Raw genomic sequence first — 17,584 nt, forward strand, 5'->3', positions numbered from 1 at the left:
CTACCATGTGTTTATTTATTTGACTACCTCATCTTTTACACCTTTGTCCTGCAAATCATGCTTGTGAAGTTGCACGTAGCCCATAATCATTTCTTTGTTTGGTAGTTTAACTGTTGAAACCCACTCCACAGCCACTCATGTCAGTCTCTCCAGGAGGTGGAGTTCTTGTCTGATATGGATACCACATTCAAAGCTCCTGAAATAAATACAAAGTTGAGAAAACTTCAGAAGTGTCTACTTTATACCAAAGAAGAGTACTGGAAGGAAGGGAAAGAAAACTTGAAACACAATATGAACATAACCAATTATCCATAAACTTCCTTTACTTACTCTACTCATACTAAAAACCTGCCCAAACCTTGATCTATCACAAGTATTCATGTTCACTTTATATGAAGAATAGTACTGTATAAATTCTCCTCATAAGCCATCTGCTAAAAACATTATAAACTTGATGTAGAAGAGGCATATGACATACAAAACTTACATGATTTTCAAACTGCATCTAATAGCTTTCTTCTAAGACCCCATAACAGCAAGCCTTGTCTGAACTGAGATTATGAAAAAAAAAAAAAAACACAAAACCTTCCTTGAAGCACACTGTGATTTCTATTTTATTATGTTTTACAGTACTAGCAGAAGCTACAGCTAATGTTATGTTTCTATTTCTATTCTAAACTGTTCCCTTTCCATTCCCTTCTATTCCACTAAGCTTTCATTCTTTTCTTTGTTCTCACACCTAGGAAAAAAGAAGGGGGACAAAATCTTTCATGAAGTCAAGGGGAAGAATAAAGATTTTTGTATTGGAAGCTCATGTCAGCTGTTTAAATACAAGAATTGCCCAGAGGGTCACAGGGCAACACTTATTTCTGAAATTAGATACATGAAATTGCGAACTAGCTTACTGGTACTATCATTTTAAGGCCCACAGTTGCATTCTGAACAAAAGAGTGAAGGCAGTTCAGCCCATGTTTTGCCTGGTTTAAGGACCTTCCCCGACATCACTTTAAGTTCTTTCCATTACCAGTATAATCATTCTCTTCAGAGCTCTGCAAAATATTTGCCAACAAAAAAGAGGAACCAAGGAAGCTGGGCGACATACAGTTTTGCAGGACTGTACTGTTAGGTAAACTGCAGGTCCATTCATCTGTTTTACATCTTGTCCTCTTCAGTCACAAACAGAATATGCTTCAGATGAAACTTCAAAGATTCCTTAGTGAGAGATGAGAGATAATCCCTCTTGCATTACTAAAGTTTCTCTTCCCGAAAGTGTCATCTAAGTCTGCAGAGCTGAAGACAAGAACTGGGCCCAGAAACTCAATGTTAAGTTTTCCTAAATGTGCATACAGAAATATGTAAGCAATTAGTGATGATGATAGAACTGTTAGGAAACTTGGTTTAGAAGAATACTATCAATGATAACCTGTTAAATTCAGAGAGCAATCAAATGAGGACACTGTGGGTTTCACCCTGATCCCATTTTTCTCAATTTCATAGCTAACAGCTTGGATAGCACAACCTGCAAATGTTGTGGCTAATAACATGATTAAGGGCAACGCACATACCAGCCATCTGACTTCAGGAGCCAAGATCACCATAGAACAGGTAGTAATTGGCAGCAACAGCAGGGAGCCCTATAGCAAGCTCCAATAATAAGGAAGGAAAAGCTAAATATGCAAAGAAATAGGGAAGTTCCAGTGAATCAACTGGAAAGCAGAAACAGATTCTCAGTTATATTGGGTAACAAAATGTGTGGTATCAGGGAGATAGGACATAGCCAACATTGGGGCGTACTTATAGCAGTGTTGTATGTAAGGAGTCAGAGACAATTACTCTTTTCCAGTCTGTTCAGCTGTTATAATAGCAGGAGAAGTCAATACTTTTCCAAGTAGATTCCAGAAGCCAAGGTAGACAAGCCTAGAGAGAGGCTCGGAAAACATGGCCTGTAAGAGGTCATGAACTTCAATGAACTGGATTATTTTAACCTCAGAAAGGGGATCCAGAGTTTGGGTAACTTCCTAACAGCTTCCTAACACTCCCACTGAGGATGGCTTTAACTTGTCCCCACCTCCTCACAGGAAAATGCCATTGGTGATCAAATGTAGTATGCGAAAGGTGGCTGACACCTCTGGCACCAGAAACAGTAGGACCTTGAACATCCTAAATACACAGACCTCTCTTCTTGAAAGAGGATTCTGGGCTCAGGATCTGAGCAGACAGATTTGGACTTCATTTAGAAGAAACACACTTTTAGCAGTTCCTCCTAATGTGTTTAAACGCAGCAGTTCCTTCTAATGTGTTTAAATGCAGCATTTCACCCAAGATACATGATTTTTGGCTCACCATTCAAAACTATCCAATCCTCCCTAAACTTCCATGGAGTGAAGAATATATTCTGCTATGGAGGTGACCACCTGCTGCTGCCCTTTAGGTGCTATGAGGTTTGGGCAAGAAGCAGGAGTCAACCAGCAACTTCCTTCACATGCAGGAAGCCCATAACAGAAAGTGAAACTGCCTTATTTTGGAAGTAAACAGAGCTTTATGGTTGTGATTACAGGAAGGATGGGGCACAGTGTTCAGGGAATGGTGTTACCACAGCAACTGCCAACATCCCCTCGGAGAAGAAACTAAATTAATCAGACAAAGGTCTGGCTACCCTCTTTGTAGCAGAGCCCACAACCACAGTGACATAATTATTCTTTGGGAAGGTGAATGGAAATCCTGTGCCTAGTCAATCTATGTAGCAGACACACAACTGTGTGTCTTCCTGGAAGGAGATGATTTCAAATGGTCTAAGAGTTTCCACAGATGGTTTATCTACTATCTCTTCTTAAACTGCTACTTCCTCTTGGGATCTTCATTTCTAGACACATTTAGTCTCTTTTATTTTTTTCTGATGGACACCTGGGAAACATGGAGTGAAATTATTTACTGACAATAATACACAAAGACACCAATAAAGAATTCTCCAGGACTGAGTGGGTTCTACACATTTCCTCCAAAGAATTTTGCATCAAGCACTAATCTACAGGAGAAATGTTGTGGAGTACACTTAAGGACGAAATTGTGCACTGTGCAAATGCATTCAAATTTTGTAGTTTCCATGATTATGTTCCTGCCAGTCTGCATGCATTTTAATGCATTCCTCCAGCACCTGGTGCCTGAATAACAACTAAATTACATGCTACCAACACAGCTTATTCACTTTATTGAGTTATAGATGGATGTGTGAGAGAGCGTTCCAAAATATGCTTGTTTCGTGCAATTCAGATTTCTGCTTCAGAGTCAACTGTTCTTTCTACCTGTACTTTTACCAGCAAAATAGTCCGAGAGTCTGTCAAACATCTGTGAGGACTCTGTCTTTTACTCCTGCTTTTCCATCATTTTACTTGTGTGCATATATATATGTCTGTATGCATGAAAAAGGAGGTGCTGAGGCACAGATTTGGCTGAGGTGAAGTCCCCAAATGGAAAATCATGTGTTTTATTCCAGTCCAACTGAGTAGCCACAAGACAACTATTTCTGTTATCAGTCAGTCACCTGTCTGCACAGGAAGAGCAACAGTGCCCACAGTGGGTTTCTGCTTCTTACAAATTAACTCCAGGAGGCTGGAGTTGCCTTTTCATACCTGCCCATGCCTACTACCTCTGTATGCCCTCTTGAACCTATATTATTTTCAGAAATGAACCTAAACCTTACAAAAGGTCCTGCAGGGGCAGATGAAAAAACATCACTCACATCCAACATCCCCAAATGTCCAAAGGCAATTACAGGTTCCTGAGATACTGAAATCAGCAGTGCCTAACGAAGAATTTCTCCCAAGCTAGTAAATGGAATATCGTTTGGCTTTTATTTTGCTCTGTGTTCTTAAAGAAAAATTGGACTTTTCTAGAACAATGCTAATGTGGCATTGTAAGGCAAAACTTTTAGTGAAGAAAGATTTTCTCTTCACAGCAGTCCTTGCTTGGGACCCTGTGGCAGCCGATATACAACAAACCATGCTGAAGCAGAGCAGTGTCCACTCCACTTTGCCCAGCATAGAGACATAGGGGAGGATGGGAACCTCGGTGCATTATCTAGGAGGAAACCAGGAGCCATTCTACATCCCTGGGCATCTGTAGGAAATGCAGACATTTGTTTCCCTCCATATGTACTGCAGCCTGCCTGAGTGTCAAATGAGGACATCATACCCAGCTCTGCAGGGCCTTCACACCTACAGCTGAATTGAAGAAAAAGTCCCAGGAGGAAATAAGCAGACTCCATTATGGAGCAACCATTACTAACAACAGGGTCAGCTGTCATGATGAATTGCAAGAGCTGGAATAAGCATTTCCTTACATACTTAGTAAAGGAGAGACTCACAGAACTACAGGAAAGAAGCAACAGGCATCTTACGTTGTGCTGCTCAGAACCACATTTGCAGTTCAGATCTGATGGATGCTCTTTTCACAAACTGAAAATTTCAAAGTGTAATTTAAAGTCCTATGTAGAGCATTTTGCAAAAATCCAAAATTAGGCCAGGAAAACAGATGACTGGAGAAAACAAATGACTCAACATGCAGAGACAGAAGAAATACTGGAAACTTTTCTCTTGATTTTCTGTAGCTGTACACGGCAAGGACTGAAGAGAGAATGCAAAAACAGCCAAAATGGATCACAAAGCACTGGGGGATCCTGTAAGCTGCTACATGAGCTGTCCATGTTAGCAGAAGGTGGTCAAGACAACACTTCATTTCAGCCCTCTGGTTTGCACTTACTCATCTTCAAGAGGTTGTGAACTTCTGCTGAATATTCTTGATACAGTCGTTTTCCATCATGTCTTTTTAGTATGTAGTTTCTTTTAATTTGATAAACTACAAGCAGTTGTTTCTGTGGTCTCAAAGTTTTAACAAGCTTTGTCACATGTAGACAAAGCTCTTACAAATCTGTGTTCTTAGAGTTAAAAAAGACTTTAGACTCTATGGTCTTACATTAAAAGTTGGGTGGTTTTTTTGTTTGTTTTGGTTTTGTTGTTTTGTTTGTTTGTTTTTTGTTTTGTTTGTTTTTGGCAGCACCTAGAATAATTTTTATGCATGAGATTGGCTTAAATACAAGTATTTTTAAACTACATGTGCTTTCTTTTCTTAACTCCAAGACTTTTTCAGTTTTGACTCTTGAAAGCTGAATGTTTTTCATTCTCAAGCCCTTCAGTACACTGGAGACATCTAAAAGCATATTATTTAAATGAGCAAGATGAAGTAATCACATAATACCAGAAACTGGTTCTTTACGACAGGCAATGTGATGAAATGCCAAGTGCTGGTCATTCTGTATTGGGTCACATCTCCCCAGAAAATGTGAAAACCCTTCTTTCATTGCCTGTATTGGAAAGTTATTAATCCCAGGAAGAATCATGAAAGCAAGTCATACAGAATCTCGATCAAGTATTACTAAGATATTTCAGAAGATGCACTTGGCAATTCACTGCACCAGAGCTCTCTCATTCCTGATGACGCACTGCTAAAGAAACTGCAACTACCTACTGTATCTGAATAGTAACATTTACAACTCCTCTCATGTTTTATTCAGAGCGTTAGACTTGTTTGACAGTTTCACACCTTCAGGCATGATTTAATTAATAGTAAGAGGAAAACTAATAGCTGCTTTTTTTTTTTTTTTTTCTTTTCCTTTTTGGAAACCAGTGACTACATTTTGGTGATGAAAGGCATTACTATAACGTAATGCTGCAACGGTCTCCTTCATTTTATGTCAGAATCTTCAGGTGTAATAAACAGATGTGTAATTACATTGAAGACCCTACTATTTAGTGCAAATCGGATTTCCAAGAATATTCCTAGGGTATTCTGGTTTCTGGCATGCAGGTTGATATCAAGTGATAATGATAATCACTCAGTGACTGGAAAAAAATGAATAACTTTGAAACAAGCCAAGGCTCACCATGACTGTGCACGCCTCACAGCACTAGCAAGGCTGCCTCAACATGCTCCACTGCACTGATGAAAGGCTAGCCAACAGCTGCAGTTTCATCATCTGGGTACAACGCCCAGGAAAGATGAGCAATCAGCATCTCTACTGGAGAAAAAAGCAACTCAGCAGAATATGTAGTAAACTATAAGCGACTTAGTTTTCTTTAAGATTTTCTGGGATGACTGAGGTAACAAACGAAGCGAGAACAAAGCCTTAAAGTTTGGACCACCATAATGTAACCATTACACTTGGGCCTATACATTCCTCTTCTATTGATATAACGGCAGCATGGAGAGGGAAAGCATCTCTTGTAGACTCCAAGGAGATGCAGGGTCAGAAGGAATCACTTCCCTGAATTGTCTGCAGCTCAAAGAGCTTAGACAGGATTGGATTTACTGATGCCAAGAATAAGTTTAGCAGCAGTGGCTACCTCGGGATTTTGTGCCTTAATGACACAAAAATGTCTGAGGTACCATAATACACGAAATGCTTGTAGTCTGACAGAGTTTGGTCTTATGTCATGCTAGAGCCAATTGAACAAAACAGACAAGCAAACAAAGAAAACAAACAACAACAAAACAACCACAAAATAACAGCCTCAAAGGCAAGAACTTTGAGTCTCCTGGGTTTCACAGCACAGAGAACTAATATACAACAGATGTGATGCAGCAAAAAGAAAAGTTTGACAACTTTGTCTTTACCCACTGCCAGTGGGACAAACAGTGGATTTCAGTTAACCTTGAAAAAGGTGGGAAAGCTTGTACAGTGGAGTGTTCACAGGCTACTAACCTTTCCCATGTTACAAAGCACCATTATATTCAAAGCAGGCATCAATCAGTCCAGCTCTAGATTTCTGTATTGCCCACAGTCATTGAGATACCGCTTCTGTAAAGTCTGAAATACACGGGAGAAGGAGGACAAAATACAACTTCATCAAACATTGAATGCAAGCCACATAGCATGTTAAAGTGAGATACAATTCCATTTAGTTTGGAAATACTAACATATTTACGTTCTTACTTGGTAAATAGGCAGCTTGGAGGACATGGAGGAATCTAAACTCCAAGTGAACTTAATCTGCATTGTAACACAATACCTTCTCTTGGTGGGGCCTGCAGCATACTTTAGTCTTCAGATGCTTCTGGAAGCTGTGCAGTTCACTGACTCCTTTTGAAAGCTCTTCAGTGCATGTATAGTTTGTCACAGTGAATAGTTCCCCTGCAGCTCCTATCCTGTACTGGAAGGCTGAGAAGCACACCATGGATAAAGGCCAGCTGTACAGGAGCAACTACGTGAGAGAGTCTGGGGGAATACAGATTGTCTGTCTAGCCTACTTCTGGGTAGATTACAGCTTGCTGCTGCTGTTGGCTTAACAACATCTGAAAATGACCTGCTAGTTTCACTTAAGCTACCACTCAGTTTTCAGATTTGGACTTGTAAAGTGGCTCATACAAGGTTTTCCTATATAAGACTTGGCAAAAATGAACCTAAGAAATCAATATTTATCAGCAAATATTTATCAGGAAAGCACAGTTAATCTCAACTCATCCCCTCTCCCATACCCCACAAAACCCCTCATAAATAGATATCACGACTGGGTTTCTTGCTCCCTTCAAACCCGTGCTCTGGTTCACAGACTGGTGATGGAGAAGTCATCTTTATCCCCATTGCTGCTGCAGAGATACTCGCTGGCTGTGCATGGGTCAGCCAGCCCTGGTAGCTCTGCCTGTTATCGAGATAGCCGTCAGGGGCTGGAAAGGTCTCTTGAAATGGTCCAGCCTTGGCCTACCTCACCTTGGGAATATAACTGGCAAGACAACTTATAAGATGCTTAGGTCTCTTAAGAAAGAAAGAACTTGCCAGTCAACAAAAAGAGCCCTCTTCCTGAGGGCACTTCAAATCATATCATGGGGTGAATCACAGGGATCTCTCTCTCTGTGTAGAGGCCCCTTCCTCTCCACATCATCTGTAAAGCAGAACGAGGGCAACCAGGTTCAGAAGCCTCATTGAAATTAAAATCTATCAAACTGGCAGCTTTTCTTTTACCTGCAAGGCCAGACATCCAGTCAAAGAAGAAAATTGTATTAGTTTGATATGATTTATTCTTGACAAATCCATATCAGCTGTTTTCTATCCTCTTAATATGCTCTTGGGAGCTTGTAAACGTATTGCTTAATAATTTGACTAGGAATCTTTCCCCAAGATGAAGTCTGGCTGGTTTTTGTTCCCCATTGTCTCATTTTCTCTTTTTACAAAGAAGTAGGATGTCTGACCTCCCCAGGCTCCTGGGGCTTTCTCCAGCCTCCATGACTAGTTAAATATTGTATTGTGTGCCCCCTGAGGCCCTAGCAATAAAATCTGGCAGCAAAGAATTGTATCTTAAGAGCTGCTAAAGTAATCTTACCAATCCATGTGCCCTAATTCAATTAGTCAGAACTGGATGTCTTGTATCCCAGGTCATTTCTATTTCTCTATTATTTAGAAACTACTTTCAGAGCAGTCAGATGGGACAACACAGGCAAAGGTGATGTGCATGATGACCTTTGAGGTAATCACAGATCAAAGAATTCAGGGAGACAGAGGCAGAGTTCAGTCCTTGTTTCCCAGCTGTCTTCTAGTAGGTTCTCTAATGCAGTTCAGTTAGCAGGTACATATCACTCAGCAACATGTGCTGTGTATCAGTTCCTCAAGACTCTCTGAATAGCTGATCTAATCCAAACCCTGGGAGAAGCTAAGGGAAAGAACACTTTTGACTTAAAATAGTGGAGCAGCATGTTTTCAGTAAGCGTTCCCATGGCTTCCTTTCTCTTCAAGCTGTGACTGAATTTTCTTCTGAGTTCTATCAATGAAGCAGAATTCAAGGAACTCAAAGCTTTTTGGAGTCGTTTTTTGTTTTCAGCCTTTGATTCCTCACCTATAGCATGCTAGGACTGAAGAACCATGCATGCATGTTAGGAAAGTGACCACTGCACTGTGTCATGATTTATTCATTATCTTGTCCAAGCATGATGTCTGTAGTGTGATCTGAGTAAGTGTAACAGGAGAAGACAAAAAACTACAATGATAAACACATACGAATTATATTTATATAGTATATGCAATTGATATAATACAGGGATAATAGGATAATATTTTTTCCTTTTCTTTTCTACGAAAACCTGTGCATCCACCCTTCTGACCATCCACCTTCATGCTGCACGAAGTGTCAGATGGCCTTCCTCTTCTACAAGAACACACACAGGAGCTCTGCCATTTTCTCAAATAAAATACATACAGTTCACTGTGCCAGGGGAAAGTTTCCTATAGTTGGATGACCAGGATTCACTAAAGGTATCAAAAGATGGTTAATTGCCCTCTACCTTAAAAGCAAGAACCATATTTCTAATCTGAATATGTCTATCTTTAGTTTCCAGACAACAGTTTTTCATGACAGGTTTAGCAGCTAAAGAAGCCCTGGTGATCCAGACCTGTCTTCTGGGTTGTTATCAAATTCCTGTTTCTTGACCTTTTCCCTCATTTAGTTGGGAGGAAGAAATAGGTCTCTTGCAACTTAACTGAACTTTTTAAATCCTCCTCTTTCTTGTATGTATCATCATGCCCAGAAACTCAGAGTAGGGGGTTATCAGTAGTTATCTTATCCTGTGACTCAGAGCTGGATACCTCTCCTGTCAGAATGATGGTCTTCCTCCAAAGAATATGAGGGATATTTTCAAATTATTTGTACCTCGTAGTTTCACCTGTGAAATTTAATTTCTCCCACCTACAATCGAATCCTCATCTTTAAACAAAAATGAAGCATGTCTTGGTGTGTCTGTTGTGCCACAATGACAGAGTATAGTGCACTTATATGCAACAAGTTAAAATTTTTATTCTCAAATTTCATCACAACATAATAACGTTCTCTTTTTTTTTTATACAAGTAAACAAAAAGAAGTCGCTAAAGCTTTGATACTGAAAAAAAAAATCAGAATATATATTTCCTCTTTCAGTTGAGGAAAACAGCTCTCAGATTCTCATCATAGTACATAAAAATGTTTTCTTGTGATTTTTGCAAATATGCAGACAGTGAGAGACATTCACTTACCTACAAGTCCAGTTCCATTATTCAGGAAGTGGCGGGTAGATAGATGGATGGATGGATGGATGGATGGATGGATGGATGGATGGATGGGCAGGCATAAGGGTAAATGAAGGAATTATTTCATGAGCAGATGACTACAAGGATGGGAAGATGGACGTAGTACCACAAGAACCTTCTGCCTTCAAAAAGTCAGAAAAAGTTGAAAGAAAAAAATACCTTTTATGTCACTCAACTGAAATTGGATACAAGTGATTTATTCCATATTATGACAAGGCTGAGGGCAGAGCATTCTCATAATTAACTTGAAAACAATAACTTATGTTACTGAATGTTAAGAATTGTGCTTTCTCTGAGTTCTGTACCATTTCAGCAAAGAAAGGTGTAATCTATGAGGGCTTTAAATCCACAGAGACCACAACACTTAGGGCTCTCGTGGAAAATATGTACTGAAATTTGAAAAGTAGAGGCCATTCTGCAAAAAAAACAAGATTTTCGAGGCAGGCGTAGGGCAGAGCAGCCTGATTTGAAGGAAGTGGGACAACACATACTAGCTGCAATATTCAATAGCTTGAGAAGGATAATGATTTGATTCTCTCTGGAGTACATGAGCATCATAATATGGATTTTTACTTCCTTTCCTTCTCTTCTAATGCCTCTTTTTAACACACACACACACACACACAAAAAAAAAAAAAAAAAGCAAAAAACACTGCCAGAGTGTTTCCAGTGTTGTGTGATCTCCATTATTATAAAGCACAAAGTCAATGCTTGCCACGGAAATCTTATTTTATTAGGCACTCTGCAAGGGAAATAATTGTTTTTCCCTGGTCAATGGTATCCAAAATTTTGATTGATTGCACACATATCAGTGAAAACTTTTTGAGCATGCACCCCTATATATATATATATATATATGTTTATTCATAAATTATACACATGCACCATTCTAATGATATAGCATGTACCTTATAAAGCATACCCTAAATTAGAAATGGATAAGCTCACAGGCTCTCATCATCCTGGAGGATGTCAACCACCCAGATATTTGCTGGGAAAGCCATGTGGCAGGCAGTAAGCAATCCAGGAGACGCTTGGGAGTCCATGGAGGACAACTTCCTTGTCCAGGTATTAGACAAACCAACCAGAGGAGAAGCATTACTGGACCTTGTGCTCACCAGTGCAGAAGACCTCATTAAAGAAGTTAAGATTGGTGGAAGCCTAGGTTGCAGTGACCATGCACTGGTTGAGTTTGTGATCTTGAGGGATACGGGCTTGGCTAAGAACAGTCATGACCCTGAATTTCAGAAGAGCAAACTTCCAGATGTTCAAACATCATCTTGGTGAGGTGATCATTCCCCTCTACTGTGCTCTCGTGAGGTCCCACATGGAGTACTGTGTCCAGGTTTGGAGCCCCCAGCATAAGAAAGATGTGGACCTCTTAGTGCGAGTCCAGAGGAGGACTACAAAGGTGATCAGAGGGCTGGAGCACCTCTCCTATGAAGAAGGGCTGAGAGAGCTGGGGCTGTTCAGCCTGGAGAAGACGAGGCTCTGGGGAGACCTCATTGTGGCCTTTCAATACTTAAAGGGGTCTTACAGAAAAGATGGAGAAGGATTCTCTACTCAGGTAGATGATGATAAGACAAGGGGGAATGGTCTTAAACTAAAAGAGGATAGATATAGACTAGACATTAGGAGCAAATTCTTTGCTGTAAGGGTAGTGAAGCACTGGCACAGATTGCCCAGAGAAGCTGTGGATGCCCCAACCCTGGAGGTGTTCAAGGCCAGGCTGGATGGAGCCTTGGTCAACCCGATCTAGTGGATGGCACCCCTGCCTATGGCAGTAGGGTTGGAATTAGATGATCTTTAAGGTCCATTCCAACCCGAGCCATTCTATGATTCTATGATGAGTTATCAATGAAATAAAGCATATGTTTATTTTTTTTGGTTTGTCTTATTTGTAATGGTACCAAAAATATTTCCTTCCAATATTTCCTTCCTAATGGACTGTCATGTGCAGCCCCTGTGGTGTGGCAATCTCACTTTGGAGGCTACTGCCCAAGATGTCAGTCTAGGCAGAGATGGAGAAAGGTGACCGAGTTGCAGAAAGGCAAGTCCCAAGTTGCTATTGGGAGAGGACAGATCTGGGGTTCAGGCCACAGGAATGGGAACACTTGGCAGAATTCTCAGATACAAGTACAATTATCATCTATCCCAAGTATGCAAACACTGCAATTCAAATCTTCCAAATGGAGAATTTCATTTAAAACAGGGAGTTTATGTGGTCTTTCTTTTTACTGTCCAGTTCATGGTTGCTGCCTTATACGGAGTACTCTGGCCTACACTCAAGTTTATTTTTAAATATTATCCTCAACCATGGTAGCTAAATTAAAATGTTTCTCAAAACAAACAAACAAAACAAACAAAAACAAACAAAAACCACCAAACTGCTGTCCATGTTCCTAGTCCAGCTGCTAGAGCTCTAACAAAGGCACCACTCAAGTAATAACAGATTTGGCAAAGACCTTTACAAGATTCCCTTTCCCTTTCCATCTCACTTTTAACTGAAACAGTTAGTTTGACTAAACGATTTATAAGCAACAAAGGCAAGACACCCAGCTCCTGAAGCAGATGGGAAAGAAGGTAACGCTGCATGAGCCTGCAGGGCTTCTTCTCTTACCATATGTTCTAATTATGCCTGGTGCTATACACAAACGGGAAGAATTTAGCTCACTGAACAATGCCCGAAAAGCTATTGTTTTTCAGCAATACAGGTGGTTCTTATCGACAATATATTAACGATTTACACTACCATTCAAATACTAGACTCCAAGGTAAACATGATGTTCTACTGGCACAGAAGTTTTCATGAATTGAAAATAAAGGGGCAAGTAGAGAGGTTATCAGCTACTTACCATGTCTCTTTCACAGTCAGAAAGGTGCCTGCATGGTGCACAACTGGCAGAGAATGTGGTGGTTTCACACTGACAGCCAGCCAAGCTCCACCACACTGCTCTCTCGTTCCCTGTCCTCAAAGGAACTGGGGGAGAAAATACGCAAAGGGCTCAAGGGTTGAGATAAGGACAGGGAGATCACCCAACAATTATCGTGACGGGCAAAACAGACTCAGAGTAGGGAGATAGTAAAATTTATTGACTAACAAGCTAGAGAAGTGAGAAACAAAGGAAAAGCAAGCCAAAAACACCTTCTCCCCATCCACCCTCTTCCACCTCCTCCCCCCGAAAAACAGCGCAGGGGAATGGGGAAGGGGGGTTGTGGTCAGTCCCTGACGCTTTGTCTCCGAAGCTTCAAGAACTGCTCCCACATGGCTCCATACCACGGGGTCCATCCATCCCCCAGGAGCAAACTGCTCCAGCACGGGTCCCCCACGGGTGGGCGGCAGCTCCCCCCAGACCCCCTGCTCCTGCATGGGCTCCTGTCCACGGGCTGCAGCTCCGGCCCGGGGACTGCTCCTGCGGGGGCTCTCCATGGGCCGCAGCCTCCTCCAGGCCACATCCACCTGCTCCACCGGGGGCTCCTCCACGGGGGGGCTGCAGCGTGGAGATCTGCTCCGTGTGGGACCCACGGGCTGCAGGGGGACAGCCTGCTCCACAGGGGCCTCTCCCTGCACAGGCCACAGGGGAACTGCTGCTGCCTGCCTGGAGCACCTCCTGCCCTCCTGCTGCACTCACCTGGGGGGCTGCAGGGCTGCTTCTCTCTTCCATTTTCTCACCACCCCTCTCCCAGCTGCTGTAGCACAGCAGTTTTTTCCCTTCCCTCGATCTGCTCTCCCAGAGACCCAACCAGCATCACTCCCTGGCTCAGCTCTGGCCAGCAGCAGGTCCCTTTTGGAGCTGGCTGGAGCTGGCTCTGCTCTGACATGGGGCAGCTGCTGGGCTCTGTGCACAGAGGCCGCCCCTGCAGCCCCTGGCTAGCAAAACCTTGCCACATAAACCCATTACATAGAAGCAAGATGAACTGCACATAGGAAACCCTGAGGATAAGTTCCGAGAGGCCTGCTGCCAGCACATGCAGTGCTGCAGGCTCTATTGCCTCATTTTCCCTGCTGTTGTATACATCCTTGCCAGATGGTTGTCAGCTCAGGTACAAATCATCTTGGAAGCACTACCTGCTCTATCTGTAGGAACCTAAATTAGGCTCTGGGTCATGGCTATGCAGAATGCCTTCCTCTTTGTATCCAAAGCTGCTGGATCCTGAATGGTAGAAAGTCAGCAGTGCTTTTGCACTTTCCCAAACTCCTTCTCCATGAACCTATAGGAGAGGTAGTACCTTCAGTGCCATTCCTTGATGTTTACTAAGTGACAGTTAAGACTGTGACAATTTCTTTGGTAAATGCTTTGTTGAAGCCGTGTAGAAGCTAGTCTCCAGTCCTCATATCTGCACTTTTCTGCCCTTTTTATGAAATAATTTGTCAGTTTGGTCAAAAAACAGTTTTTGACTCCTTGAAGACCAAAATACCTTCCCAGTCTCAGGTCTGATCCTTACTCTCTGCTAGCCAACTCCAGAAATACTATGAATATTAAATACAATGCTAAATAAAGGAAATTTAGAAATTGGTTTTATTGAGTATTCCAACAAAATACCAGTAGACCTATGCTGGAGGACCTGAAGAAACCCAGATGAAATAAACAAAACAAAACAAAATAGAACAAAACAAAACAAAACAATCTTCAATACAAAATATGCTTCCAGGTTCTCAGGAAAATGCTTCTATGACCACAAGTCTCTCTGGACAGTAAAAATGCTACAGCATTAAAAGCTAGGGCATAGAAGGCTGTGATCTCATGGTGGCTGTCTCATGAAAAATGCCATGAAGGGGTTATCACACCAACCTACATGTATTCAGAAAGTTGCTTCTGTTTTTTTTTTTTTTTCATTTTCTTGTCTGTCTCACCCATATGTTCCTTATCAGATATAGCAACTTTGCTATTATATATATATATATATATAATTTTTTTTTTTAACAGCACTATTCAACCATCTCTAGCTCTCTTGTAAATGTGATGGATATTCTGTGAAACATCCACATACCACCAGAATGTGTTATTACTGTGTATTACTGTGTTATACAGAAGCACAGAGGTGGGCTTTGTGGGGTGTAGTTCTGTGTATACTATGGCTGAGGGGTCATCCTATTCTTGAAAGAGTTTACAACAGAGTTGCACAGGCAAGGCGAAAAAATGATACCTGTTGTCATTAGGTGGGGAACAAGGGCATGAGTTTCTTAGAGCTGTACAAGAAGGATGTGACAGTGCTGAAGGATGAAAACCCCTTAGATATATTTCTTGTGATATGACTGCTTTGCACATTGACAATTCAACAGTTCAAAATTTAGGAAATTACACTTTTGGACTTCTGCTTCTGTTTTGCATTGTCAGAGAGACAGATCCCAGTTGCCCACAGAAATTAGAACCAGGCCTTCTGTGTGTTCTGTAAATTATGCAGAGCCAAATACGTTCATGCAGGAAGGACAAATTCAGAGTTCTCGTATTTCTCCCAGCTTTGTGTGTAATTGTAGATGATCCAGACTTTAGCAAGATCAAGGGACTGTGCTTTACCACACAATCTTGTGTTCTACAGCTTTTAGATTTTTATGCATAAATATATGTATTCATATGCATTTTATTCTATAAATAATGCTTTGCTATGTATTATAAAATGTATTTTTAAAACCTTCTTAGGATACAGTGAAAAAAAAAATAATTACAGCAAACTGAAAAATTCTAACTTTAACTTGCCGGAGTTCCTTTCTTGTGGAAAGCTCCCTTGAATATTGCTTTACAGACCAGGAAGGAAAGAAGCACAAAAGCCTTATTAAGACATTAGGACTGGAGCCAAGAAATGTGAAATGAACAAACCACAATGCAATCTTCAACAAAGAACTAAAACACTGTCAAAGTCACTGGTAGCCCTCTTTTTCGTCACTCAGTATCTAAAATAAAGCAACAAAAGCTTGGTTATTTTGTACCTTTTCAGTATTTTGTTCCCCTTTTGTCATTCCCAAGACAATATGTTCTATGTGACGTTTTGCTATGCAAGTAGTTTGTAGTAGATTCACATATAAGGAGACAACTATCATCTTGCTTATGTAATATGATGTAGAGCAGATCCACTAGGACTCATTGGTGGATTATGGTTTGTTTCTATCAGATACATGGTAATATAATGTCCACAGGATACAGTAGTTTTGCTCAGATCAGAAGCAGGAGGGTCTAGAGGATATGTCAAAAAAAAAAATTAAGAGGTTAACACATTTGAAAGGTAGTGACACTGTAGTCTGGGAAAAAGCAAGAAAACAACAGCTGTCGCTCTGAACTATCTTAAAGTAATTCAACCCCTTGGCTTCTATTCCTTGGCTTAAAGGAAAACAGAAGTCTGGGCTCTTTACTTCAGGGTATCTGCAGAGCCTCACAGCACTCCTAGGTTACAAACAAAAATTAAGACAAGGAATGACAGTTGTGCAACAAGATGAACCAACACACTGCAGTTTTGCACTGACCCTTTGGTCAGTCAGTCTTGTGTTGAAACAGAAAAATATATTAACTTTCCTTGTTTTAAAATAGCTCTCACGCAGACTGTGAGAGTGTTACCCCAAGGTAAAAAAGAAAATGCCATATTCATAAGCCATGAAGGTAAGCTACATCTCCTTGTCTCTAAATCACGTCATCATGAGGTTACTGCCTTCGCAGCCCGACTGATGTCACACTTGCCAGGAGCTTATCTGTTCCCCATCATTCTTGTCATAGACTAAAATATTTAAGAGATGGGTATCAGGAAGACAGCAATAAAAAGAAAACAGTGTTCAGGAAGAGATGCAAAGGAGATGAATGCAGAAGCTCATTGGAGCTGGATGATCTGCATGAGATTTATCGGTGGCTTTATTTGGTTTGGCTTATTAGTACAGACTTAGAACAGTTAACATTCATGTTCCAGGTACACTGATGAAAACAGCATGGCATTTAAAATCATGGGAGAAGATGACTGTGGTAACGGTGTAAATGCAGGGAAAACAGCGTCACTAAGCTAGATTTAGCAAAACTTTCAGTATGCTTTTCCACAGCATGTCCAAGAAGGAACTTAATAGTCTACGTGGGCATATTACGATGTGGTGGAAAAACTGGGTGAGTTGTTGTGTTTAGAATGTAGTGGGTGATGGGTACTCAGAATCACAGAATAGTTAAGGTTAGAAGGGATCTCTGGAGGCCATCTGGTCCAATCCTCCTGGTCAAGCAGGAACGTCTACAGCAGGTTGCCCAGAACCATGTCTAGATGGCTTTCAAATATCTTTGAGGAGGGAGACTCCACAACCTCTTTGGACAACCTGTGCAAGTGTTCAGTTATTTGCACAATAAAGAATTGTTTCCTGATGCTTATATGGAACCTCTTGTGTTCCAGTTTGTGCCTGCCTATTGCCTCTTGTCCTATCACAGGGCACCACTGAAAGTGCCTGGCTATGTCTTCTTTGCACCCTCCCCTCGGGTATTTATTTCCATTGATAAGATGCCCCCTGAGCCTTC

General features: G+C 41.2%; 1 protein-coding gene across 1 annotated transcript in view; it reads right to left on the reverse strand.

Moving 5' to 3' along the window:
- Nucleotides 1-15,985: 15,985 nt before the first annotated feature.
- The window catches only part of LOC310889017 (uncharacterized protein), a gene marked incomplete at its 5' end in the record, with an annotated part of 60,745 nt that continues 59,146 nt past the window's right edge, over nucleotides 15,986-17,584 (reverse strand). Inside the window, one exon of the transcript XR_014576323.1 lies at nucleotides 15,986-15,999. The remainder of the gene's footprint in view (nucleotides 16,000-17,584) is intronic.

This window comes from Anser anser (assembly GCF_964211835.1).
Source record: "Anser anser genome assembly, chromosome: Z".
NCBI classification, from domain to species: domain Eukaryota; kingdom Metazoa; phylum Chordata; class Aves; order Anseriformes; family Anatidae; genus Anser; species Anser anser.